At 39.8% G+C, this 26555-nt stretch overlaps 1 protein-coding gene across 3 annotated transcripts in view; it reads left to right on the plus strand.

Annotated features, from left to right (window-relative positions):
• Positions 1-26555, plus strand: part of LOC117358039 (glycoprotein-N-acetylgalactosamine 3-beta-galactosyltransferase 1-B-like) — a 93814-nt gene that overhangs the window by 49017 nt on the left and 18242 nt on the right. The window lies entirely within an intron of this gene.

Below are 26555 nucleotides of genomic sequence, written 5' to 3' on the forward strand. Positions count from 1 at the left end.
GTTAGAATAAATAAAAGTTTGTTATTACTTGATGAAATTTGGCTTCTTGCTCTCATGGTTGTTCCAAATAATATAGTATCATATGTCAAGGCTACCGGATTTTCTAACATTCTATTAATTTGGGGCCAAATTGATTTCCAGAATGATAAGATAAATGGACAAAAGAATAAAAGATGATCTAATGTCCCAATTTCAATATGACAGTGCCAGCATCTATTAGACTTTGAGCTATCTATTTTTTGCAAACGAACAGGGGTCCAAAATGCTCTGTGAAGAAGAAAAAACCAAGTTTGTCTCATAGATGCTGACACCGTACATTTTAGCCTCCAAGACCAAAGTCGTGGCCATTGAGATGCACTAATTTGGTGTTTTATCTCAATGCTCCAAATGTCTCTAAGACCATTTTTTGGTTTTTTATTTATAAATCCAGATATTATTTTATACCACTGTGCGGCTTTATGTCCTATTGAGTCCATCTGGAAACATAAGAATTCCAAACTGTGATATTTAGCAAGGTTTTTCCATTCAGGGAACCCTTCCTGAATAGATTACTTCAATTGCAACCATTTAAAATATTGTGTTTTATTAAGACCAAATTTATGTTGCAATTGTGAAAACTCCAGCAACTTATCATTTTTTATTACATCATCCAAAATACGAATGCCTGCTGTCATCCAATGTTTCCAGATGACTTTAAAACCGCCAATTTTGATCTTGGGGTTTAGCCATATTGTTTGAGTAGTTGATTTACTAATTGGAATTTGAGTTAAATTACTTATGTATCTTAGAGTTTTCCAGGTATCCATAAATATTTTATGATCTTTGTATAACCTTGGCATTTTGATACTAATTACATGACTAAGACGTAATGGAAATATAAGTCTCCATTCCAGCCAGAACCAGTCTGGAATATTATCAGTGGGCTCTGGGAGGATCCAATACATACCATGACGTAAAATATAGGCTTGATGATACCTATAAAAGTTGGGAAAATTTACCCCTCCCTCCTTAATTGGTTTTTGCAACGACACTAAAGCAATTCTTGGTTTTTTATTAAGCCAAATAAATTTTGTCAAAATTCTATTTAATTTTGTATAAAAAGATTCTTGAAAGAAAACTGGTATCATCCCCATTTGGTAGCAAACTACAGGCAAAATCATCATTTTAACGGTTTGTACTCTTCCCCACCAAGATAAATGTAAAGGATTCCATTGTTCACACATTTCTGTCACTTTCTGTATTAGACATTTTTCATTAATTTTCATTGTTTCATCTACTGTTTTTGTAATCAAAATTCCAAGATATTTAATAGATTCTTCCTTCCAAACAAAAGAGAATGTATCAAATAAACCTTTTGTACAATATACATTTAGAGGAAGAACTTCTGATTTATTCCAGTTAATTTTATATCCTGAAAAACTTCCAAATTTCTCAATTAGTTCAAGTAGATATGGAATGGTAGATTCTGGATTCCTCAAATATAATAATAAATCGTCTGCATAAGCAGATATTTTATATTCTTTGTCTGAATGAGGTATACCTTGTATCTCCTTTGCTTGTTGGATAGCTAATATTAAAGGTTCTAAAACAATATCAAACAGTAAAGGAGACAAGGGACATCCTTGTCTAACTCCTCTCTGTAGATTAAATTTTTCTGAAAACGTATTATTGATATATAATCTTGCAGAAGGGGAGCTATACAATGTTTGTATCATTTGTATGAATCCAGGACCTATACCAAACCATTCCATTGCCTGATACATAAAAGGCCATTCTACTCTATCAAAAGCCTTTTCTGCATCCAATGAAACAGCAAAAGTAGGCTCATTCGTTTTCTTTGTTAAATATAGCATATGGAATGTTAATCTGGTATTGTGAGATGAATGCCTTTGAGCAACGAATCCTGTTTGATGCATACCTATAATGTGGGGGAGAGCATTAGCCAATCTTAACGCAAGTATTTTTGCTAATAATTTTCCGTCTACATTTATTAAAGATATTGGCCTATAGTTTGAGACCAAAGTGGGATCTTTATTAGGTTTTGGCAAAACAATAGTTAAAGATTCTGATATAGTGCCGTTAATACAACCTTTATTAAGTTGATATTGATAAAGATTTAATAAATAGGGTAATAAAAAATTTTGAAATGTTTTATAGAACTCAACTGTATATCCATCACCACCTGGAGCGGATCCAACTCTAAGGGAATTCAAAGCTGTTCCTAATTCTTTTAGTGATATTGGTTCTTCTAAACTTCGTTTTATATGTTCAGGAATTTTTGGACCCTCTAACATTTTCAAAAATTCTAAACCATCTTTTTCTTTATTTATATAAGTCTCGGAAGAATAAAGAGATTTATAAAATTTTAGGAATTGTTTTAAAATAGGTTCATTTTGTGTATATATATCACCATTTTCATCTTTTATAGCAATTAGTTTTGTTTTCCTTTTTTTTGCTTTAAGATAATTTGCCAATATTCTTCCCGACTTATTTGAGTTACCATAATACAATGTTTGTTGAGAGAACAAATCTTTCCTAATCATTTTAGATGAGATCTCATGATATTTAACTTTTAGTTTTAATAATTCTTGTTGAATAGAATATTCCCATTTTTCTATAAGTTTTGATTCCAAATTTTTAATCTCTTTTTCTAAGATTAAAAATCGTTTTTTATTTTGTTTTTTAATAAAAGCCAAATAAGAAATTATTTGCCCTCTAATTGATGCCTTAAAGGCATCCCATAGAGTTTCTCTATTAATCTCATCTTTATCATTTATTTGAAAAAATTCTTTCATTTTTGTTATAAGGTTTTCACAAAAAATTGGATCAGTCAACAATGTATTATCCAACTTCCAAATTGGTCTATTATAATTTTGATCAATAATTTTAATTTTGATCCATACTCCACCATGATCAGATAAAATAATAGGATCAATGGCGGCCTGTGTCACCTGTTGTGCTAGATGATTTGAAGTAAAAATATAATCTATTCTTGAAAAAGAATTATGAACATGAGAACAAAAAGAAAATTCCCGACCATCAAAATGAAGTGTTCGCCAAATATCTATTAAATCGCAAGATTGAATTAAATTTTCTAATCCCATAGATTTCATAACTCTACTTGGGTTTTTATCTAATAAAGGATCCATTACAGCATTGAAATCCCCAGCTACTATAAGATTTGTAGTAGCCAGTGGTAAAATCAGTTGTTGAAGAGTTTTAAAGAATTCATTTTGGTTCGAATTAGGGGCGTATATATTAAACAACGTCATGGCAGTATTTCCCATATTCATTTCCACAATTACCCATCTTCCATGAATATCTGAAGCTTTTAATTTGAATGAAGCAGAACATTTTTTATTAACTAAAATAGCAACACCCGCTTTTTTCCCTATAGCTGGTGAGAAAAAACAGTGTTTGACCCAACCTCCTTCTAGCTTATTAGATTCTATATGTGAGAGGTGGGTCTCCTGTATAAAGCATATATCTGTATTTTGCCTTTTTAAAAATGATAATGCTTTTTTCCTTTTTATCATATGATTTAGACCATTAACATTTAATGACATTATTTTAAGATCCATTTATCTTTTTAAATTTTTCAGTAATTAAATAATATATATTTTTAAGAAAAATAAAATTTTCCCAGTATTTTAAATATTTTATATCTTTTCCCTCCTTCATACCCATATTTTCCTTATATAACTCCCCTTTATTCCCTCCCATCCCTCCCTTCCCTCCCTTATTAATTACGAAAACTTGGATACGCAGATTGAGGTTAGATTTAGATAACTCCTTCAAGCTATTAATAATTTATCTAAAGTACTACCATAAATTTCTCTATATTTGTAAATTTTTTTTTTTTTTTCTTTCTTTCCCCTGAATCAAAGAAATATATTTAAAAAATTTTGGTCATTCTTAAAATATAAAAGATTAATTTCTTTATTTGTATTTCTTTAAGTTTATAAGAATGACTTATTCCAAATGAAATAATATCTATCATATTTTTATATTTTTTTTTTTTTTTTTAAATATGATGAAATATATTCATCCTTCACATCGCCTATATTTCAAATATCAGAATATGTTGTTTTAAAACCATCAATTACAATTTTTTTTTTTTTTTTTAATCTTTTCAAGGTGATGAATTGTTGTCACCTTGGAAAGCTTACAAACCTGGGTATGAATGGTGATAAAAGTATCGTGTTGAAGGCATCCAGACTTAAGCTTTCCTTTACGAAACCGTAACAGCAGTCTCCAGCACGGGTAGCCTCCTCGCGTCGCCCTGGATGGTCTTCAATTTTCTATAAGCCTTGGGAGCAGCGCCATCCAGTGCGGCCCCCCGCGTTAGAAATCGCCATCACAGTTCCGCAAAAGAGGGGGTTAGTCTATTCATACTGGAGATGCCAGATTCTTTCATAACTAAACAGAAAAAGGGAGAACTGGATTTATTGTAAATTACAATTTTTCTATATTAAGAACAAACATGAAGTTCAAGAGAAATAAAAAAAAACTTATTCGGAATTTTTGCGTTTCAAATAAATTATTTTTGTAAATATTTTCTAATGTAGCGTATATGAAACGCATTGTAATGTATTTGGAACGCAAGTTTAACCGGAAGTACCGCCTTTCATAGAAAATCGTTCGAGTAAACCAATCATTACATGTTGTTCTCCCTTTTTCTATAATCATCTTCGTGATTGAAGGATAATTCTCCTTCTCTTCATTGCTCCGCCCTCAATATTTTTCAGCCAATCAGTATATCTTTCAGTCTTTTGTTTAAGAGAAAAACTTCCTTCGTCACCATTCGAAGACGGATCTCTGTCCATTTTACATTCCTGCATGTAAGTCTATTCTATTTAGAATTCTAGAATTAAATCTTGTGTTTTTCTTCAGGTTTTTATCTTCTCTTTGCTTTCCATGAAGAATGTTATTCAAATCTTTAGTTCGATCCCTGTGTGTTCTTTTTCCGTTGCCTTGAAAGTTCCAAATCCTTAACCGATGTTTTTAAAAAGTTCTTTTTCCATATTGAAAGTCCTGTAAACCATACAAAGTATATAAGTTTATAATTTTCATAAAGTAGTCATCAAATGTCTTTAAATTGCCATTGGTTGTTCATGTTGATCCAAAAATTATTGTAGTTTTATGGGATCCGTAAAGTTTTGTGTTTTGTTGGCTATGGTAACCTTCATTACCGCTGGGTAAAGGAGCCCAAATCTGGCTCCTAGAGATCTCAGTTGGGGTCTCATGTCTAGGAATTGTTTTCTTCTTGATGCTGTTTCTTTCGCAAAATCTGGGACTATATGTATTTTTGAGTCCTGACATTTAAGATTCTTGTATTCCTTGGCTAGTTGACATATTTCAATTGCTTGTTGATGCCTTAAAAGTTTAAATATTAAAGTTCTCGGACCCGTTTGAGTGTTTTTTCTTTGTGTTGGAATCCTGTGTGCTCTTTCGATTTCTAGTTCTGTTTTAAATTTTAGTGGCAATATTTTAGGTAGAAATTTTTCCAGAAAGGCAATCGGATCATTTTTTTCCACTCCTTCCGGTAATCCAATTATTCTCAAATTATTCCTTCGTTCGCGATTTCGGCTGTCTTCAAGATTTTTTTTGATTTCTGTCACTTCTTTCCATATGATTTTGCTGTGACTCATATCTATGTTTAATTGTTCTGTATTATCTTCCAATGTTGAAATTCTGTTTTCTGTCATGTCCACTCTTTTAGTAAGTATTGCGGCTTCTTCTATCGCTTTTTGTAGTTTTTTATTACTATCTAAGACAATTTCTTTTATTTGTCTCAGTTCTTCCATAACGTCGAGATTTTTTTCTGTTGGCAGCGGGGTTTTAGAGGGTGTACCTGGCTCTGGTTTCGACCTCTTGTTGCTTCCAGATATTCCGGCTCCCAAATCAGCTTTATTTTGTTTAGTAGAAGTCATGCTGTAATATATTTTAGTAATTTCTTAAAAAATATTGGTAGTATTTCTTATATATATGCTTGTCTATGTGGAGCTACTCGTTTACCCAACCATCCGAGTTCGCGTCCAAGCCACGCCCCACTATATAGACTTATATTTTGGATAATATTACTGCTTTACAATATATTTGCTAGGTTCATAGAAATAGGAACTTCTTCCTAATTTCAAGTAGCAGCCTCATTCACAATCTTCTCAGATCCTCAGCGTCACCACTTTACGTGGCAAATCGTCACTGGATCTGTGTATTATTTTATGTTATTTATGTATAACATTTGGGCATGAAATAAGTCAACTGAAATGGAGAGTGATCGACCAGGTAGATATAGGGAGGGTGGGTAGGATAAATTTAGAAGAAAGTTTAAATTACAAGGAACAACGTTATTTATGTATAACATTTGGGCATGAAATAAGTCAACTGAAATGGAGAGTGATCGACCAGGTAGATATAGGGAGGGTGGGTAGGATAAATTTAGAAGAAAGTTTAAATTACAAGGAACAACGTTGGATATACACTTTAAATACTGTTATTCCAAACGGGCTAAATATAGAACTAGAGTGGATGTCTCTAGTTTAATTCTGGTTTAAAATCAGCTAGAGGGAAGAGTCGTAGAAATGATTTAAAGTTACTGTAAGGGGCGGGGCTTGTGATGTCAAGAGCCCACATCAGCAAGTGGGCCTGGCTTCCACGTCTTCCCCGGTTATTTAATTGGTAGTACGCTGCCGGCTCCTTTATAGAGTATCCAAGGAGGTTGACAGTGAATGAGTAAGTAAGAATCTATTTTTAAAGCCTGCCGTATATGTTTAAAGTCTAAATATACTTCAGGTTTCTTTTATAAGAGTTGACACTGAAGTATTGTCTATTCTTTGTATTTCTATTAGGGGTGAAGCCTTGATAAAGCGGTTTCCCGCGAAACATGTCGGCTAAGACACCCTGTTTACCATAGACATTTACTAAATGAAGACCAGCATATAAAGCTAAGTACATTATTCTAAGACTATTGAAAAATGATTTAAAGTTGTTGAATACTATTTAAATCTATAAATTAAGCTCTTAAAAAATAACATAAAATAATACACAGATCCAGTGACGATTTGCCACGTAAAGCTCAGAACAATGATACGTTGAGGATCTGAGAAGATTGTGAATGAGGCTGCTACTTGAAATTAGGAAGAAGTTCCTATTTCTATGAACCTAGCATTTATGAGGTAGCCGTTTGATATTTTTCATGCTACACATTTGATTACAATATATTTGAACACTTTTATATATGTATAGAAAGGGTTCAGAGTTAAAGTACTGGGTAAGTAGGTGGGAAGGGAAGGAAGGGGAAATTGTTCAGAGATGTTTGGGGGTGGCATAGAAGAAAAACTGTGCACTGGTATGCTAATCTTTGCTTGTTTTGAATTAAAAAAAAGAAATACAAGTGGAAATAAAGAAATAAATAATAAAACAGATAAATGGGGTGGGGCAGGGGCGGAGCAAAGCCAGGGGGGGCCCAGTGTACTCGTGTGCCTAGGGGCCCTTGAAGAATTAATCCTGCCCTGGGAAAACCACAAGAATCTATTGATGTCATTCTAGAAATTTTTCTCCAAATTTCAGCACCAGAAGAGCTGGGTTGCCATGACCAAGCATACTTCCCATGCTTGCCCCATTCTTGCATCACTCAAAAGTGGGTCGCTGGTATTTTCCTTCTGAAGTGCAAGTTCATTCTGTATTGAAACATCAGCACTGTTCATTTGTTTTCTGGAGCGCAGGAGGCTGTAGCCCAAGTTTTGTATTGCACTAGTACAGTGGTAGGAGGTTGTACCCCTACACTTAAAAATTTCAAAATTTTAAGTTAAAACTAGCATTTTAAAAGATGCAGCCCTCTTATATAGTGGCCAGTGTAACTGAGACTAATTGTGACACACTAGTCTTTCTCTTATTAGTACTACTACTACTACTACTTTTAATTTCTATAGTGCTGCTGGATGCACACAGCACTAAACATTACATTAACCATGAAGAGAGACTCCCTGCTCAACACAGCTTACAATCTAATCAAACAAATAGGACAATTAGGTAGGAGTGCAAAATAGATGTGGTTACTTTTCAAGTGGGTTGGAGTTAGAAATTAAAATCCAAAACCTACAGAGTAAAATCGGATAAAGAAAGAGGAGAGGCAAGAGTGTTTCTGGCGCCTCGCAGCACTCTGTGGTGCCGACTCTTAGCAATATTGATGACCTGTTGCAGCGGATACAGGGAATCACTAATCCGACATCTGAAGTCAGCCCGCTGAGGGCACTGGGGTTGAGCAAGACTGAGGTTATGCATCCTGGGCCAGATACCACCTTGAGCCCAGACGTACGAGCACCACCCCCGCAGCCTTGGATCACCAGTTCTCCAAGGGGTGAGGTAACCTCGGAGTTGGGGGTAGATCTTACTCCTGAGGCAGTTTACAGCATTGTGGAGAGCGCAGAAGCTGAACTTCCTGTACAAGGAGTGTCTGCAGAAGAATCGGGGGCCTGTTCAACAAGCGGAGGTGGAACAAACCAGATGGAGCAAAACCAGGGAACTTTACTTGAGGGTGAGCATTTCTACACCCAACAAAAATTTCCTATATGGGAGAAGCCCATCCAGGTCACTCTAGAGTCTCTTTGGGATTTAGTGGCTAATTTTGCTAAAGTACAATTTTATAAGGCAGTAAATATCTATTATACTAAGGTTGATAATATAGATCAAAAATAACAAAAGACCTTAGATATACATATACTTTGTCCCGTTTAAGACCTCAGCGGTGCTAACTGTGAGAATTTTCATTCACAGATTACAAGCACAAAGATCTTCATCGGTCATAATTTTTCATAGTTTTTTCTATATAAATAAATATTTTGAAAAAATACTCATCTCTTTGTTAGAGAAGCATAGCAGGGGTTCTTCACCAACATAGGCTATGTTTCGCCCAGGGGGCTTTATCAAGGTATTTCCCCTGACAAAAGAAGAGAGAGTTTTACTATATATCACTTCAACTATTATTCATTCTACAGAACTAACTTATATAAGCATAACTTAAAGCTTATATCGGAAGTCTGACATAATTTAGAAAACATTCAAAAGTATTTAGAGCCCGTACCTTTAGTATGCCTGTTCCATGAGTGCTGCCGAAAAAGTTTTTTAGAGCAGAGACATGGCGGCGGCGTTCTTTTAACAAAACTGTCAACGTAATGACCTCATACAGACGTACCCTATCAGAATCAAGAAACGAGCATGGAGACATTTAAACCAGTGTCATCCACTCCACTTCAGCATTCAGCCCGTTCGGTTTAACCGTATTAAGTGAAAAAATCATTTTTTGTTCCATAAAGTTTAGACGTTCTACATAATTTCCACCCTCCCACCCTATCTCCATGCAATCAATTATTCTCCATTTTAGATCACTAATTTTATGCCTCATAGTCTGCCAATGCTGAACTAATGGCGCTTCTACACTTCCAGTATTAATTTTAGACTTGTGCTCTGTTAATCTAACCATAATTCTTCTTTTAGTTCTCCCTATATATATCAAATGACATGGGCATTGTATTGCCCATGTAATAGTTGAAGTGATATATAGTAAAACTCTCTCTTCTTTTGTCAGGGGAAATACCTTGATAAAGCCCCCTGGGCGAAACATAGCCTATGTTGGTGAAGAACCCCTGCTATGCTTCTCTAACAAAGAGATGAGTATTTTTTCAAAATATTTATTTATATAGAAAAAACTATGAAAAATTATGACCGATGAAGATCTTTGTGCTTGTAATCTGTGAATGAAAATTCTCACAGTTAGCACCGCTGAGGTCTTAAACGGGACAAAGTATATGTATATCTAAGGTCTTTTGTTATTTTTAATTTTGCTAAAACCATTAGCCCCAATTTCCATTATATAGAGAATAAGTTGATTCAACACATTAAGGAGCTTAAAGACTTAAAAGAAGATCTGACTGTTTCAAACTCTTTTGTCCAAAAGCTTGACCAAGACTTTTTAGCTTCTAAACAATTGCAAGAGGCCCTAGTCAAGGATAATGTTAATCTTAGAAAGAAACTGGAAGTGCTTGAGAATACTTCAGGAAATAATAATTTGAGACTCATTAATTTTCTAAGATTTACAATGGTAACTCCTAGGGAGATGCTTAGGAGATACCTGGTAGAAATTCTACAAGTTCCTGAAGAAACATTACCTCCATTTTCTCAAGTCTGTTTTCTTTCAATTAAAAATGGGCCTCAATTACAGAATAAACCTGATCAAGCAATGCTAAATGTATCGGAAATTTTGGAAACGTCTGATAAGGACATAGTAATACCTTCCACATTGATATTAACTGTAGCTCTTTCGATTGATAAAGTATGGTTATTGAGGCTTTTCTTCAAAAATAAACAGAAAGAGTTCCTAGGACTTAAAATTCAAATGCATCCTGACCTTTCAAAAGAAACTCAAAAACGTCATCGAGAATTTCTTCTTTTGAGACCAGGGGTCATTCTGTTAGGGGCAACATTTTATTTGAGATACCCTTGTAAGTGTATGATATGCCACCGCTAAGTTAAATATGTTTTCTTTGAACCTTAGCAGTTAACTGCTTTCTTGGCTTTGTCCTGAATAGATGGTAGAACAACAATTGCTCCAGAAGTTAAATAAATTACTCCTACCTCAGCACTATGTTTAGCATATTTCTAAATTGATTTTTATTTACCTCTTTTTTCTCACTTATGTGAAATCTTGGATCTTAAGTTAAAGACTTGAGTTGTGTTAGCTGAAATTATTTTTTTTTGTGTGTATTTTCTTTTAAGGATTATCAAGGTATAAAGGTTTTATACTTTGAGAGAAATGTTCTGTCTAATCAACTTTCTGTACAAGTGTTTACTTGATATGTAATTTGGAAACTTATAAATAAATAATATAAAAAAAAGCAAAACAAAACACCAGGGAATTGGAACACAGCAAGACCCAAATTTGAAGATTTTATATACTGAAACTCACTAACAGCAACTTACAACCTAATCCTAGGAGACTTAAACCTCCATCTCGAAGACCAATCCTCCAAACAAGTAGAAAACCTACTGTCATTCCTCGAAGCTCTAACATACAAGATTTTAGACCCACAAACCACACATGAGAAAGGTCACCAACTAGACATCGCAGCCTTCATGACCCAACAGCCCTTACTGCCAGAGATTCTAACATCAAATAGAAAGTGGTCTTGATTCCTCTGGTCAGACCACTACATATACTCCTTCAACATCAACTGGGCCAAAGACAAAACCAAACCAGAACCCCAAAGATCAACCTACAACTCACGTAAATATATCGACCCCTCCAAATTCTGGACTAAAACAGACGCAACAATCCAAGAATGCAACCCCAAGGACTTCATCTCACAATAGTGCAGGCTAAGCACAGCTATCCTAGAGGAGCTAGCCCCAATACAAACAAAAACCAGAATTAGCAGACGATCAGACAAATGGTTCGATAATGAACTACTCCAACTCAAAAGACAGTGCAGGCGACTAGAAAGAAAATGGAGAAAGAATAACCAAGAACCCACGAAAACAGCATGGAGAAAACTAAACCAACAATACAAGCTAAAACTAAAAGAAAAAAGAAAGACACACTACACCAACCTAATAGGCAAAGAAACCCAAGACACAAAAAAACTATTCCAAATGCTGAAAGAACTCACAGACACCAAACCCTATCTGGCCAATAACGACACCCCTTCCCCCTCAGTCACCCTTTTAGCCGAATACTTTAAAAACAAAATCACAACTGCCAGGACTACCCTCACTGGAACTCCAACCCACCTAGAAGAGATCACAATGCCCCCCACAGAAAAAAAATCAGCTGCGGCAGACAGAACTTGGCCCCATTTCCCCACTATACAATAGTCCGACCTTAACAAACTCTACAAAAAATACAGCCACGCAGCCTGCGACCTCAACCACTGCCCTTCATACCTATTAAAATCCTCCAGTACCAAATTCCGCGCTCTCCTCTTACAATGGATATAAACCATGCTTGCAGATGGCCTTTTCCCGCAAGTCCTCAGTGAAATCATCGTCTCCCCGATCCTAAAGACCCTAAAGGAGCAACGGAGCAACGGATCAACCATCCAACTACAGACCCATAGCCTCAATACCACTTTATGTCAAACTAATGGAAGGCCCGGTAGCCAAACTCCTCACCAACTACCTAGAAGACCACAACAAAATCCACCCTACACAATCTGGTTTCAGAACCAACTACAGCACAGAGACACCTTCTGGACACAGCTAGACAACACCTCAGCACAGGTAGAAAAATGCTGATTATACAACTGGATCTCACCGCAGCATTTGACCTGTTGGAACACAACATCCTACTACAAATACTAGATACAATAGGAATCGCAGACAAGGTACACACATGGTTTCAAGGATTCCTACAATCCAGAACTCACAGAGTAAATTTGAACAAAGAAAAATCAGAACCATGGTCCAACCCCGGCGGCATACCCCAAGGATCTCCACTATCCCCAACTCTCTTCAATCTCTACATTGCATCCCTCGGCACCTGACTGGACAAATTAGGCTTAACCTCCTATAGTTATGCAGACGACATCACCATTCTCCTTCCTTTTGACCAACCAACGTCCTCCCTGACAGACACACTACACAGGACATTTGAAACAGTAGCAACATGGATGAAAAATCACAAACTGAAACTGAACCCAGACAAGACAAAATTCATTCTCCTCGAAAATAATAAAATCCCAACCATAACAAATCTAGTAATAAATTCAATCACATACCCCATACAACCCACTCTAAAACTTCTATGAATGACAATAGACAGATGCTGTACCATGCAACCACAAATCAACAAAATAATACAAAAATCATTCACAGTCATGAGAAACTTAAGGCAAGTTCGAAAATTCTTCGACAGAACACAGTTCCAACTCTTGGTCCAGTCCCTAATCCTAGGTCTTCTAGACTACTGCAACATACTCTATCTCCCCTGCCCCACAACCATGATAAAACAACTACAAACAGTTCAAAACACAGCGCTAAGACTTATATATTCACTGAGGAAACACGACCACATCATGGCGGCATACCTTGACTCACACTGGCTCCCAATACAAGCAAGAGTACAATTCAAATTCTACTGCCTACTATTTAAAACCATAAACAGAGACAGCCCAGCCTACCTAAACAACCGCCTAATCCAAACTACCTCAAACAGACATAGGAGAACCCACAAAGCGTTCACGCATCCCCCAATCAGAGACGTCAAACGAAAAAAACCTGTACGATGGCCTTCTAGCCACACAAGCAGCAAAACTAGACTACCAATTCTCCAATTTACTGATAACGACCCCAGACTACAAATCATTCAGAAAAGAAAAAAAACCATGCTACTCAAGAAATCCTTGAAGACAAACTAAAAACGCAAGACTCATCCCAATTCTCTGAAGCAACTCGCTCTACTCTTCAATTCCTCTGGAAATGGCCAGATAACTCCTTTTGTAATCCGCCTTGAACCGCAAGGTAATGGCGGAATAGAAATCACTAATGTAATGTAATATAAAGACCCTGGGTTTTTAGACCACCTGCTTCAGAAGTGGAAGGATTATGAATTGCACAATGTGGGCCATATGGATGATCATAGAAACATAGAAGATGACGGCAGATAAGGGCCATAGCCCATCAGGTCTGCCCAATCTACTGACCCACCCCCAAGTCTACTATCCTAGGAATCCCACTCCTGGTGACAGATTCCCTTGGCTTAACCCTCTAAGGGATCCCACATGGGCATCCCATTTGCTCTTAAATTCTTGCACGCTGTTTGCCTTGATCACCTGCACTGGGAGCTCGTTCCAAGGATCAACCACTCTCTCGGTGAAGAAATATTTCCTGGTGTCGCCATGAAATTTCCTGCCCCTAAGTTTGAGCAGATGCCCTCTTGTGGCTGAGGGTCCTTTGAGAAAGAGAATCTCTTCTTCCATCTCGATACGGCCGGTAATTTACTTAAACGTCTCGATCATGTCTCCTCTCTCCCTATGTTCCTCGAGTGAGTACATCCGCAAATTTTTTAGCCTTTCCTCGTACGATAGATCCTTGAGCCCCGAGACCTCCTGGTGGCCATCCGTTGCACTGACTCTACTCTCAGCACATCTTTTTGGTAGTGTGGCCTCCAGAATTGCACACAGTATTCCAAATGAGGTCTCACCATGATTCAGTATAATGGCATTATGACTTAAGGCTTCCGGCTGACGAAACTCCTGCAGATGCAACCTAACAACTGTCTTGCCTTAGATGAAGCCTTCTGCACATGATCAGCAGTTTTCATGTCTGCGTTGATGATCACTCCCAAGTCTCGGTCTGTTGAAGTTCTAGCTAAGGTCTCACCATTCAAGGTGTAAGTTCCGCGCGGATTTCTGCTGCCGAGGTGCATGATCTTGCATTTCTTAGCATTGAAGCCCAGCTGCCAGGTCGAGGACCAAAGCTCCAACAAATGTAGGTCATGTGTCATACTATCGGGTGAATTGCCATCTCTCACTATATTGCATAGTTTGGCGGCGTCAGCGAATAACGTTATCTTACCTTGAAGCCCCTGTGTTAGGTCCCCTATGAATATATTGAAAAGGATCGGGCCCAAGATGAACCCTGCGGTACTCCACTTGTCACCTCCGATGTTTTAGAGAGGGTACCGTTAACTACCACCCTCTGAAGTCTGCCACTCAGCCAGTCATTGACCCATGTAGTTAGTGTTTCTCTCAGCCCCATTGATTTCATCTTGCTCAACAGCATGTGATGCGGGACACTCTTGAAAGCTTTGCTGAAGTCTAGGTATACGTCTAGGATTCTTCCAAGTCTAGCTGTTTTAAGACCCAGTCAAAGAAGCTGATGAGATTGGATTGGCAGGACCTATCCTTGGTGAATCCATGTTGACTGGGATCCCGTAGATTCTCCTCATCCATGATTGCGTCTAATTTACGTTTGATTAGTGTTTCCATGAGTTTGCATACTATTGATGTGAGACTCACCGGTCTGTAGTTTGCAGCCTCTGCCCTGCAACCCTTTTTGTGCAGTGGAACGACGTTAGCTGTTTTCCAGTCTATGGGGACTCTCCCCGAACTTAGGGAGAGATTGAAGAGTCCTGATAGCGGTTCTGCCAGGACATCATGCAGCTCACTGAGCACCCTGGGGTGTAGATTGTCCGGTCCCATGGCTTTGTTCACCTTGAGTCTTGCCAGTTCGTAGTAGACATCGCCAGGTGTGAACTCGAAATTCTGAAACGGGTCTTCCACGCTGGGCTTTGCCTGCAACTGCGGACCGTGCCCCGGTGCCTCGCAGGTGAAGACCGAGCAGAAGTATTCATTCAGTAGTTCTATTCTGGGATGCAAGGCTGTGTTACATGGGGAAATTATTGCGTATGCTAGTTTCAAGAAGAAGGCTCGGGATCAGGAGATTTTGCGCTTGAAAAAGCAGGTGCGAGCTGACTGCATGTGGTATGCTTGTAATCCAACTCCTCTGCGTAGAAGTAATTTGTTGGCCTCCCAGGCCTCCTTGAATGAGTTGCTGCAAGCTCGTACTTCTCGTTCTCTCTAATATTTCAAACAACAATTTTATTTACACGGTAACAAGGGTGGATGGCTTTTGGCTAACTTGGTGCACACGTCGGATGACCCTCGGCGGGTTCTTCAGGTGGATGGGGTGGGGTCAGTTAGCTCTGAAGCTGAGATTGTGAAAGTTGTTTGCACGTTTTATCAGAGGTTGTATGCGAGTTCTGATGAGCCAGAACTGCCAAGTGCCCTCTACTTGGATAATATTCCAACTCCTGGTGTGTCAGCTCTTCAACAACAGCGGTTGAATGCGCCTATCTTGGCTGAGGAAGTTGCTTTGGCAATTCAATCTAGTCATCTACGGAACGCCCCAGGTCCCGATGGTTTTTGAGTTGAGTTCTACAAATTGCTCTCGCTCGAAATCACAACAATCTTGGCTTCCACCTTCAATGTTTATGTGGAGTTTATGCGGGTCCCTGCCCGTGTCACTGCGTGAAGCATACACTGTGGTGCTTTTAAAGCCGGACTGAGATCCTTCCTTGCTGGGCTCATACCGTCCGATATCTCTCCTTAACTTGGAGGTAAAATTTTTGGCAAAAATTTTGGCTAATAGACTTGCCCGAGTCCTTCTGGACCTTATTGATGATTCTCAGGCTGGTTTTGTCAGGAACCGACAGGTGACTAGAAACATTCATCGTATCTTAACTTCTCTGGAATTTGTCACTTCCCTCCGCGTGCCTTCTCTGCTGGTTAGTTTTGATGCAGAGAAGGCCTTTGATAGAGTTTCTTGGCCTTTCCTGTTTGCTACGTTATGCCACTACGGTTTTGAGGGTTTCTGTTTGATGCAATTTCTGCTCTTTACGCGTTGCCTTTGGCGGCGATATGGGTTAATGGCCTCCTTTATGAGTCCTTTGTGATCCAGAAGGGAATGCGGCAGGGGTGTCCTCTCTCTCCACTCCTGTTTGTTCTCACCCTGGATCCGTCGATAAGAGAGATTTTACAGAATCCTGATGTTAGTAGGGTTCGTATTGGTCAGGTGGAATTTAAGATCTCGGCCGTTGTGGATGATGATCTGGTGCATCTTACTAATCCGGTCAAGACTCTGCCTGCTCTTTTGATGGTGATGGCTGAGTATGGGGATTTTTCTGGCTTTCGGTTGAATCTTGATAAAGCTTTGATGCTCCCAACATTTCCAGAGGTATGGGCTGCTTGGCTGGGGATTTTCCCGTTACGATGGGAAGCTAGGGCCTTTTGGTATTTAGGTATTCAGTTAACCTCTTCAGTTACCTCACTCAAACAGACTAATTTACAACTGCTTCTTGATTAAACTCATCATTGTCTAGATCAGTGGTTCCCAACCCTGTCCTGGAGGAACACCAGGCCAATTGGGTTTTCAGGCTAGCCCTAATGAATATGCATGAAGCAAATTTGCATGCCTATCACTTCCATCATATGCAAATCTCTCTCATGCATATTCATTAGGGCTAGCCTGAAAACCCGATTGGCCTGGTGTTCCTCCAGGACAGGGTTGGGAATCACTGGTCTAGATAGCTGGAAATATTTTCCCTTCTTCATACATGGCCGTATACACCTTTTTAATATGATTATTTTTCCAAAGTGGTTATATGTCCTGCAACTGTTGCCTATCTGTTTATTGCAAAAAGATCTTTGTGTGTTATATCAACTTATCGCTCGGTTTCTATGGAATGGGGAAAAAAAACAAGGCTGGCATTTCGTTATTTGATAGGGTCTTGGTCTCAAGGGGGGGGGGGGGGGATTTGTGTCCCCGATATGCAGAAATACAATCAGGCCTGCTTACTTCGTTACTTTGGGGATTGGATTTTGGAACAAGATATCTATACTTGTTTTGCTTATGAACTGGCGTATTATCATCCTTGGCATTTATCCCCTCTGCTGCATGTCCCTCGGTCTTCTCTTCCTACTTACGTTCTAGTCTCTTATTGGGATCTCTGCATGATATCTGGAAGATTTTGGTGTTGGACTTGGGGGGGGGGGGGCAGAGATGTCTAATCATTTGCCTCTGCAAGAGAATCTTCAGTTCTTGCCCGGTCGCTCTTCGGCTTCTTTTCGATGATGGGACCAATTGGGTCTGACTATCTTGGCACATGTACTCACCCAGGCTGAGACTCTTCCCTCTTGGCGGGTTTTTCAGCTCAGGGAGGGAGTTCTGGCCACTGATTTGTTTTTGCTTATCTACAATTGGACCTTTATGCACATTCCTTGCAGGTGGAAGGTCTGCAAATGGGCTTGGGAGACCGGCTTCACACTTTCTTTGCCCAATTTGAAGATGTGGGGCTTTCTGTATAGGCGCTGCATAAGGCTTTGTGTTTGCTGGGTCTGCCTAGATCTTAGGAGTCTTTATGTACTCATTGGGCTCCGGAATTGGGTTTGCTGCCAACGGATTTAGATATGGGAGGTCTTATCTCAGTTTCTGCTGAACTCCGGGAATGTCAATTTCGGGTGTTACACAGGGCATATTTCACACGGGTGCAATTATATCATTCTGGCTTGGCGGACTCAGATCAATGTGAGAAATGTAACACCGCCCCAAGTCCTTCTTTCATGCTTTTTGGAGTTGTTTGGTGGTCAAGTCTTTCTGGAGACGGGTGGTCAGATATTTGGAGGGTTTATTGGGCTGCTCTATACCTTTCACTCCAGTGGGATTTCTCTTGGCTAAATTTGAGGCATTTCGATTGCCGCCTGGTGTGGGCAGCCTATTTTTGTGGAAGGTTGGATTGGTGGCTAAGAAGGTTATCCTAACGGAGTGGGTGTTGGATAACCCCACCCCCTTTTATTGGGCATGGCGCAATCGGTTACATGCTTTGGTATTGCTTGAGAGGGGTCAGGTTAATGCTTCTTTTTGACAGTCTAAATTCTTTTTGCGAGTCTGGGGACCCTATACCTATTCTTTGTCTCCTAGACCCCATAGTATGATTCTGAATGCCTTATGAGTCTGAGGTGATTTGAGTGGTGGGGGGGGTCGGTGGCTCTGGGGCTGCCTTTCCCCAGCAGTGGATCTCCTATGTCTTCCTTCAGACCCTTCTTTTTGTTTGTTTGTTTGCCTTTTTGAGTGTTGTATCCTATTTTTCTGGGGAAGGGGGAGCAGTACCGGGGGGGAGGCATTGCCTTCTATATCTCTGGGTTCATAAGAGTACAGGGCTCTGTTTGCAGTGTTTACTATGCAATTTGTTTGGGCCTCTCCCGCTGGATAGGGTTGAGTTTTTGGCACTTTGCTGGTTTCTTTTCCTGCTCATTGTTCTTTCTGTGGTATCATGTTGTATTTTGGGTTACTGTACTTCTGTCCATCGACTTGGTTTCGTGTGACAGATGCCCTTTAACTCTGTATACATTGAAACTTTTTGTAGTAGTGGGGATTTGGGGAGTTGAGTGGGGAAGAGTGGGCTATGAGGGGGAGTAGGAATTGGAGAATGTTGTTGTATATCTCTTGCACAATTCTTATACCTCTGGTGGTTTTGTAATTTTTTTTTCTTCTACCTGTTCAATAACAATTGTTTTACATAAAAAATAAAGTTTAAAAATCTAATAGAAATTAGAAATACAGTCTATAGGATAGAAAGAAAGAAAGAGTTTCAAAGTTGTTACTTTTGCTTAGTCCTAGACTGTTCTCAACAAGTCCGCTCTGATCGAAGTTTTTAGCCCATCATTCATAAGCATTCACAAAAAGAAATGTTTTTAAGTTATTTTTAAATCTTTCGATGGTAAGTTCCATTCGAATATGGTTTGGAAGCGCATTCCATAATTGTGGAGCAACAACTGAAAAGATGCAATCTCAGATGGTTGAATATGTGATATGTAGAAAAGACTGAGGTAATGTTTGTGGGAAAATCTGACCAGGTTAATTGGCCAAAAACATTGAAAGTGATGGATGAGGTATTACTGGTAAGGGAGTCAATGACAATCCTGGGAGTAAAATTGGACCCAGACTTACTATGAGTTGTCAAGTGTTAAAAACAGTGCAAATATGTTTTGCACAGATTCCTTTATTGTACCGTGTGAAACCAATATTATCACCTTCTAACTTTAGTGCTGTTGTACAAGCAATGGTCTTGTCACGGCTGGACTACTGCAATGTCCTGTACCTGGGAATAACCAAAGCCAGGTACAGGGCATTGCAGGTGGTCCAGAATGCCGCGGCCAGATTGATAACTGGAACATCAAGATATGAGCATAATACTCCATATCTTCGACAATTGCATTGGTTGCCAGTTATGTTTCGAATTCAATACAAAGCAATTATGTTATGCCATCAATTTCTATATGGTACGATGCTTTAAAATTTTTAAGAATATGATGTCCCTTTATCAACCACAAAGATCCCTGCATTCAGAAAGTGCCGTACTAGGGTGGGGTAAATTTTCCCAATTTTTATAGGTATCATCAGGCCTATATCATGCGCCAAGGTATGTATTGGGTCCTCCCAGAGCTTTTGGAACAATTACCAGAGTGGTTAAGGGTGGAGAGATCACTTATCTTTCCACTTAGGCTTGATCTTTTGCTTGGTATAAAGGTGCCTAGAATACGTAAGGACAATAGAGTATTAATGGATACTTGGAAAACATTAAGGTTTGTAGACAAATTAACTACTGATTCTATTTTAAAATCGAAACAACAGACTATTTGGGTAAACTCCAAGATACAAATAGGCGGGTTTAAGGTTGTCTGGAAAGATTGGATTAAAGCAGGTATAAGATCATTAACGGAAGTAATTGATAATGATAAGATGCTTGAATTTTCACAATTGCAACATAAATATGGTCTGAATAAAAAACAAAGTTATAAGTGGTTGCAATTGAAGCAGGCTATTCAGGTGGGGTTCCCTGAATGGAAATCTTTAAATGATCATTACAGCTTAGAATTCTTATGTTTCCAGGCAGATTTTCTGGGTCACCAGGCCGCAAAGTGGTATAAAATTATATCTAATTATTTGAATAAGAAGCCTAAAAATGGATTAAGAGATATTTGGAGCATTGAGATTAAGCATCAGATTAATGCATCTCAATGGCCACGTATTTGGTCTTGGAGAATTAAAGGTATGATGTCAGCATCTATTAGGCAAACATGGTTCTTTTTGTTGCATAGAGCATTCTGGACCCCTACTAGATTACAAAAATTAGATTGCTCTAAGTCTAATAGATGCTGGCATTGTAAAATTGAAGTTGGAACTCTAGACCATCTTTTATTTTATTGTCCATGTATTCAGGCATTTTGGATATCAATATGGGATCAAGTTAATATGTTGATGGAGAGTCATGTGGCTTTATCCTATGACACAGTGATTTTTGGAATGTGTATGAGGGCCAAATGCCAAATATCTGCAGCAAACAATAAATTATTGTTGATTCTTACGGGAGTGGGAATTCAACAGATAACAACTAATTGGAAAGACTGTTCTAGATTGAATTGTAATTTTTGGTGGAACTCAGTTTGTCATATGTATAAGATGGAAAGATTTTTTGCGATACAGAGGGGGTATTTTAAAAGATTTCAAGAGGTGTGGAGGCCATTAATTGAATATTATAACGAGTAAAGTTTATTCTTTTTCCTTAGGGGATAATATATAGAAATGGGATGGGATGGGAGGGATAGGGAGGGAAAAATATTGGAAAGATGTTGTTATGAAAAATAAGGAGATATATGTAATAGGATGGGATATTTATTGTTGTGCATTACTGGGTATAATAAAATGTTTAAAGTGTTTGAGGAAGAAGGATGGGGGGAGGGACAGATTTCATGTCAGATTAATTGTATTATCAAAAAGGGATGTATAATTATATATAAATTTGGAAGGAATATTTTATTGATATGGAAAAGGGTGGGAATAAAAACATGTGTAATAATATTGTTTAAGAATGCCAAGTGTGTTATGTAAATTAATTGTAATAATACTGTACACTTGTTGAAAGAAATAAAAAGGAATAAAGATTTAAAAAAAAAAAAAAGAAAGTGCCGTACTGCTGAAAACAAAGGCTAACCATAATATGTGAAAACAAATGCCATGACTTTCACATTTGCAGGAGTCAAGCTATGGAATGGCCTTGTTGGCCAGATTCGAAAATGTGGAGAAAGGAATTCATTTAGGAAAATATTAAACACTCAACTATTTGTAGATGCATTTCTCTGAGCAACTGATTTTATGTAAGGCTGAATTTGTCTGTTTTTATTTTGAATAGACTGTTAATATTTTATATACCATATATACTCGAATATAAGTCGATCCAAATATAAGTCAAGGCCCCCTTTTTCCCCCCAAAAAGGAGGAAAAATGGTTGACTGTAATATAAGTCGGGCAGCTTAATATTCAAGTGTCCTGCCCCATCAGGCTCTGCAACCAGCTCCCTTCCTTCCTCCCCTCCCCTCCCCTGTCAGGCTCTGCGCCCAGCACCCTTCCATCCTCCCCTCCCCTGCCAGGCTCTGCACACAGCATCCTTCCATCCTCCCCTTCCCTGTCAGGTGCTGAACTCTCCCTCCCAGGCTCTGCCCTCTGTCTCCCCTCCCTGCCCTATCTTCCAACCTCTGCTGATCTGGTGGAGATGCAGCGGGTCCTCTGCCGATCGTTGGTGGAAGTGCAGCGGGCAGCAGAAAGCTTTCTCGCGAGAATTCGCAGGAGCCAGTAGGAAGCCACTCAGCGCCGAGAAGCAGCGCCAAATCGCGCTGCTTCTCGTGCCACTGAGATGGACTAAGTGGATCCGCGCAGCCGGTTAGCAGCGGGGCAGGAGTTCAGAAAGCTTGCTCCTGTCCCCTGCACCACCACCAGATCGGCAGAGTTAGGAAGATATGGCAGGGAGGAGGAGGGGGACAGAGCCTGGTTGCGGCGGCCTTAAAAAATTATGGGAGGGGGTATTGACCCAAATATAAACCGGGACCCCCATTTTAAAAATCCCGGTTTATATTCAGGTATATACAGTATGTAACTCCTTGTAAACCATTTTGGAAAAAACGGTATAGAAATTTTAAAAATAAATAAATAAATGTCTGTGAGATGGTACAGTAAGTAAATTCTGTTGGAGGGGTACGAGAGTATGAGGTTGTGTGTACAGAATTAGGTAATTTTCCAAATAGGATGGAGATCCATTTACTCGGGTTTTAAAAATCAGAAGTAAGATCTTATATGTTAAGACGATGTTTGATGGGCAAGCAGTGTTAAGATTTTAATAAAGGGGTGACTTGATCGAATCTCTTTTTCCCGGTGATCATTTTTATTGCAGTATTTTGTACCAGTTGAAGACGATTTAAGTCCTTTTGTTTGATACCATAATATAAAGAATTACAGTAGTCAAGCATACTGATAACAAATGATTGAACAAGAATATTAATGGCTGATGAGCATAAGATGTGATATAGAAAGTATTAAATGTAGTTTGTAATAACTTTTTTGTATTATGCTTGAAATTTACGAATGAAATGATAGTTTTGAATCAAAAATTATTCCCAAGATTTGAATGGTAGTAGATAACCCGTTCTGAACTCTTCTGGGAGGACGGGATATAAAACTAAATAAAGGGGGTTGGGGGGAGGGGTGGAATTGGGGGGAGGTGGGTTGCTTATGGGCTGATCTTGCTGTTTTTTGTACCTCTGTTTTTGGCTTTTTGTTGTGCTCAATAAAAACATTTTTAACAATAAAACCAAATAAAATGTAATAGCAACCAAAATAGTAACAGAATTCAAATACAGGGAAAGGGAAAATGGACTTGTATACTGCCTTTCTGTTGCTTTGGCATTTCAAAACTGATTCAAAGTGGTGGGTGCTGGAGGATTGAGTGATTTGCCCAGGATCACAAGGAATAGCACTGGAATTTGATCTTACAACCTCTGGGTGTAGAGGCAGCAGCTCAACCAGTGAGCCACAGCCCAGATGATGAGGATAAGGGTAGAGAGATGATGGAGTCTCAGTAAATAGCTATTTTGCAGATCAAGGTGCTCATTTGCAAAGCATATAGTTGTCTCCAAAGGCTGAAAAGGACATCTATGTGCTTGATATGTCCAAATTCCAATTTTGCAAAGGCAGAACAGGGATGTCTAATACTGCAGTACATCCAAAAGCAAGTGGGGCGTGTTCTGGGTTGGGACTAGAGAAGACCTGAAATCTGGATCTCCAACAACAATTACTGAAGGGGAAGAAATGTCCAAGTTTAGAAAGATGGACATCCTCATTTAGAGCTGTTTCAGGAACGTCCATGTTACAGAAAGGTGCTCTGCTTGAGCAGCTGTGCACTGGAGGGATTAAGGCAGTGTCTGGCAAATTTTATGAGCCGCCGCACACTAAACTAGCGGCCACAGTTCGAGGGCACCCGGAAGAGCGTCACACACATGCGTGATGTCATGTCATCGTCCACACATGTGCAGACGCCTTCCAGATGGGGCTCTGAGCCACTAGCGGGGTTGCTGAAAAAGAAGAGGTGCAGAGAGGAGGAAAGATGCCAGGGAGCAGGAGAAGTGCTTGCGGCAGCTGACTGCCGACAGGATTTACCTCTCACCTTGAGAGGCACGTTCTGTAGGTAGTCAGCTGGTGCTGGCACCTCTCCTCCTCCTCGACGTCTTTTGGCACACCTGAAATCTTGTGTAGCACACTGGTGTGCCATGGCACACAGTTTGTGATACATTGGATTAAGGCATGATATCTCCTTAATACTCCAGTGGTCACTGTCCCTTTCCCTCTCCCCTGAAAGTGAAGCAGGAAGGGGATACCAGAGTTGATGACTACAGGTATTATGGGCATTCTTAGCAGAGCAGAAAGTGAGTGTGAAGAGTAGCCAGTGTTTAATGCAGAGGACTGTAAACCCTCTAGAAACAGGAACATACCTACTGTACTTAAATAAGAACATAAGAAGTTGCCTCCGATGAGGCAGACCAGAGGTCCAATATCGCCCAGCGGTCCGCTCCCGTGGCGGCCCATCAGGCCTATTGCCTGATCAGTGGTCCCTGACTGTTCCTATAACTTGCCTCTCACGCCTATCCCTATAACCTACCTCTACTCCTATCTGTACCCCTCAATCCCTTTGTCCTCTAGGAACCTATCCAAACCTTCTTTGAAGCCCTGCAACGTGCTCCTGCCTATCACAGCCTCCGGAAGCACGTTCCATGTATCCGCCACCCTCTGGGTGAAAAAGAACTTCCTAGCGTTTGTTCTAAACCTGTCCCCTTTCAATTTCTCCGAGTGCCCCCTTGTACTTGTGGTTCCCCATAATTTGAAAAATCTGTTCCTGTCTACTTTTTCTATGCCCTTCATGATCTTGAAGGTTTCTATCATGTCTCCTCTAAGTCTCCGCTTCTCCAGGGAGAACAGCCCCAGCTCTTTCAGCCTGTCAGTATATGAGAGGTTTTCCATACCCTTTATTAGCTTAGTTGCTCTTCTCTGGACTCCCTCAAGTACAGCCATGTCCTTCTTGAGGTACGGCGACCAGTACTGGACACAGTATTCCAGATGCGGGTGCACCATTGCACGATACAGTGGCAGGATGACTTCCTTCGTCCTGGTCGTGATACCCTTCTTAATGATGCCCAACATTTTGTTTGCTTTCCTTGAGGCTGTGGCGCACTGCGCCGACGCCTTCATAGTTGTATCTACTATCACTCCCAGGTCTCTTTCAAGGTTACTTACCACTAGCGGTGATCCCCCCATTTTGTAAGTGAACATCGGGTTCTTTTTCCCTACATGCATGACCTTGCATTTCCCTATGTTGAAGCTCATTTGCCACTTTTTGGCCCATTCTTCCAGCGTCGTCAGATCCTTTTGGAGATCTTCGCAGTCTTCCGTGGTTTTAACCCTGCTGTATAGCTTGGTGTCATCCGCAAATTTAATGACCTCACATTTTGTTCCCGCGTCCAGGTCGTTAATAAATATATTGAACAGGAGCGGTCCCAGCACCGACCCCTGCGGAACTCCGCTCGTGACCCATTGCCAGTCTGAGTAATGGCCCTTTACTCCAACCCTCTGTTTCCTGTCTGCCAGCCAGTTTTGATCCATCGGTGGACCTCCCCTTGCACCCCGTGGTTCCATAGCTTCTTAAGCAGTCTTTTGTGTGGTATCTTGTCGAAGGCTTTTTGGAAGTCAAGGTAAATGATGTCTATGGATTCCCCTTTATCCACCTGGCTGTTTACCCCCTCAAAGAAGTACAATAAGTTTGTGAGGCATGACCTACCCTTGCAGAAGCCATGCTGACTCGACTTTAGCTGTCCATTGTTTTCGATGTGCTCACAGATGCTGTCCTTAATCAGCGCTTCCATCATCTTTCCCGGGACTGAGGTCAAGCTCACCGGCCTGTAGTTTCCTGGGTCACCCCTTGAATCCTTCTTGAAGATGGGCGTAACATTTGCTATTTTCCAGTCCTCCGGAATCTCTCCAGTTTTTAAGGATAGGTTGCATATTTGTCGAAGTGGCTCTGCTATTTCGTTCCTTAGTTCCTTGGGTGAATGCCGTCCGGACCTGGCGATTTGTCGCTCTTTAGCCTGTCTATCTGCCTGAGGATATCCACTTGGCTCACTTCTAGTTGGACCAATTTATCATCCTGATCTTCATTTTCGATCTCTTCGGGTTCCGGAATATTGGTTTTGTCCTCCTTCGTGAAGACTGACGTGAAGAACTCATTTAACTTGTCAACTATCTCTTTTTCCTCTTTTACCACTCCCTTTTTGTCTCCATCATTCAAGGGTCCCACTTCCTCCCTTGCCGGTTGCTTCCCCTTAACGTACCTGAAGAATGATTTGAAGTTTGTTGCTTCCCCCGCCAGTCTCTCTTCATATTCTCTTTTTGCTTTCCTAACCACTCGGTGACACTCCCTCTGGTGTTCTTTGTGCTCCTTTTGGTTGTCATTTGTTTGGTCCTTTTTCCATTTTATGAACGATGCTTTCTTGTCACTTATCGCCTTTTTCACTGCATTTGTCATCCACACTGGATTTTTTGTTCTATTTTTTTTGCACCCTTTCCTGAACTTGGGGATGCACAGGTTCTGTGCTTCGTGCACCATGCCCTTGAGTAGGGTC

The sequence above is a fragment of the Geotrypetes seraphini genome, chromosome 3, assembly GCF_902459505.1.
Source record: "Geotrypetes seraphini chromosome 3, aGeoSer1.1, whole genome shotgun sequence".
NCBI lineage: Eukaryota > Metazoa > Chordata > Amphibia > Gymnophiona > Dermophiidae > Geotrypetes > Geotrypetes seraphini.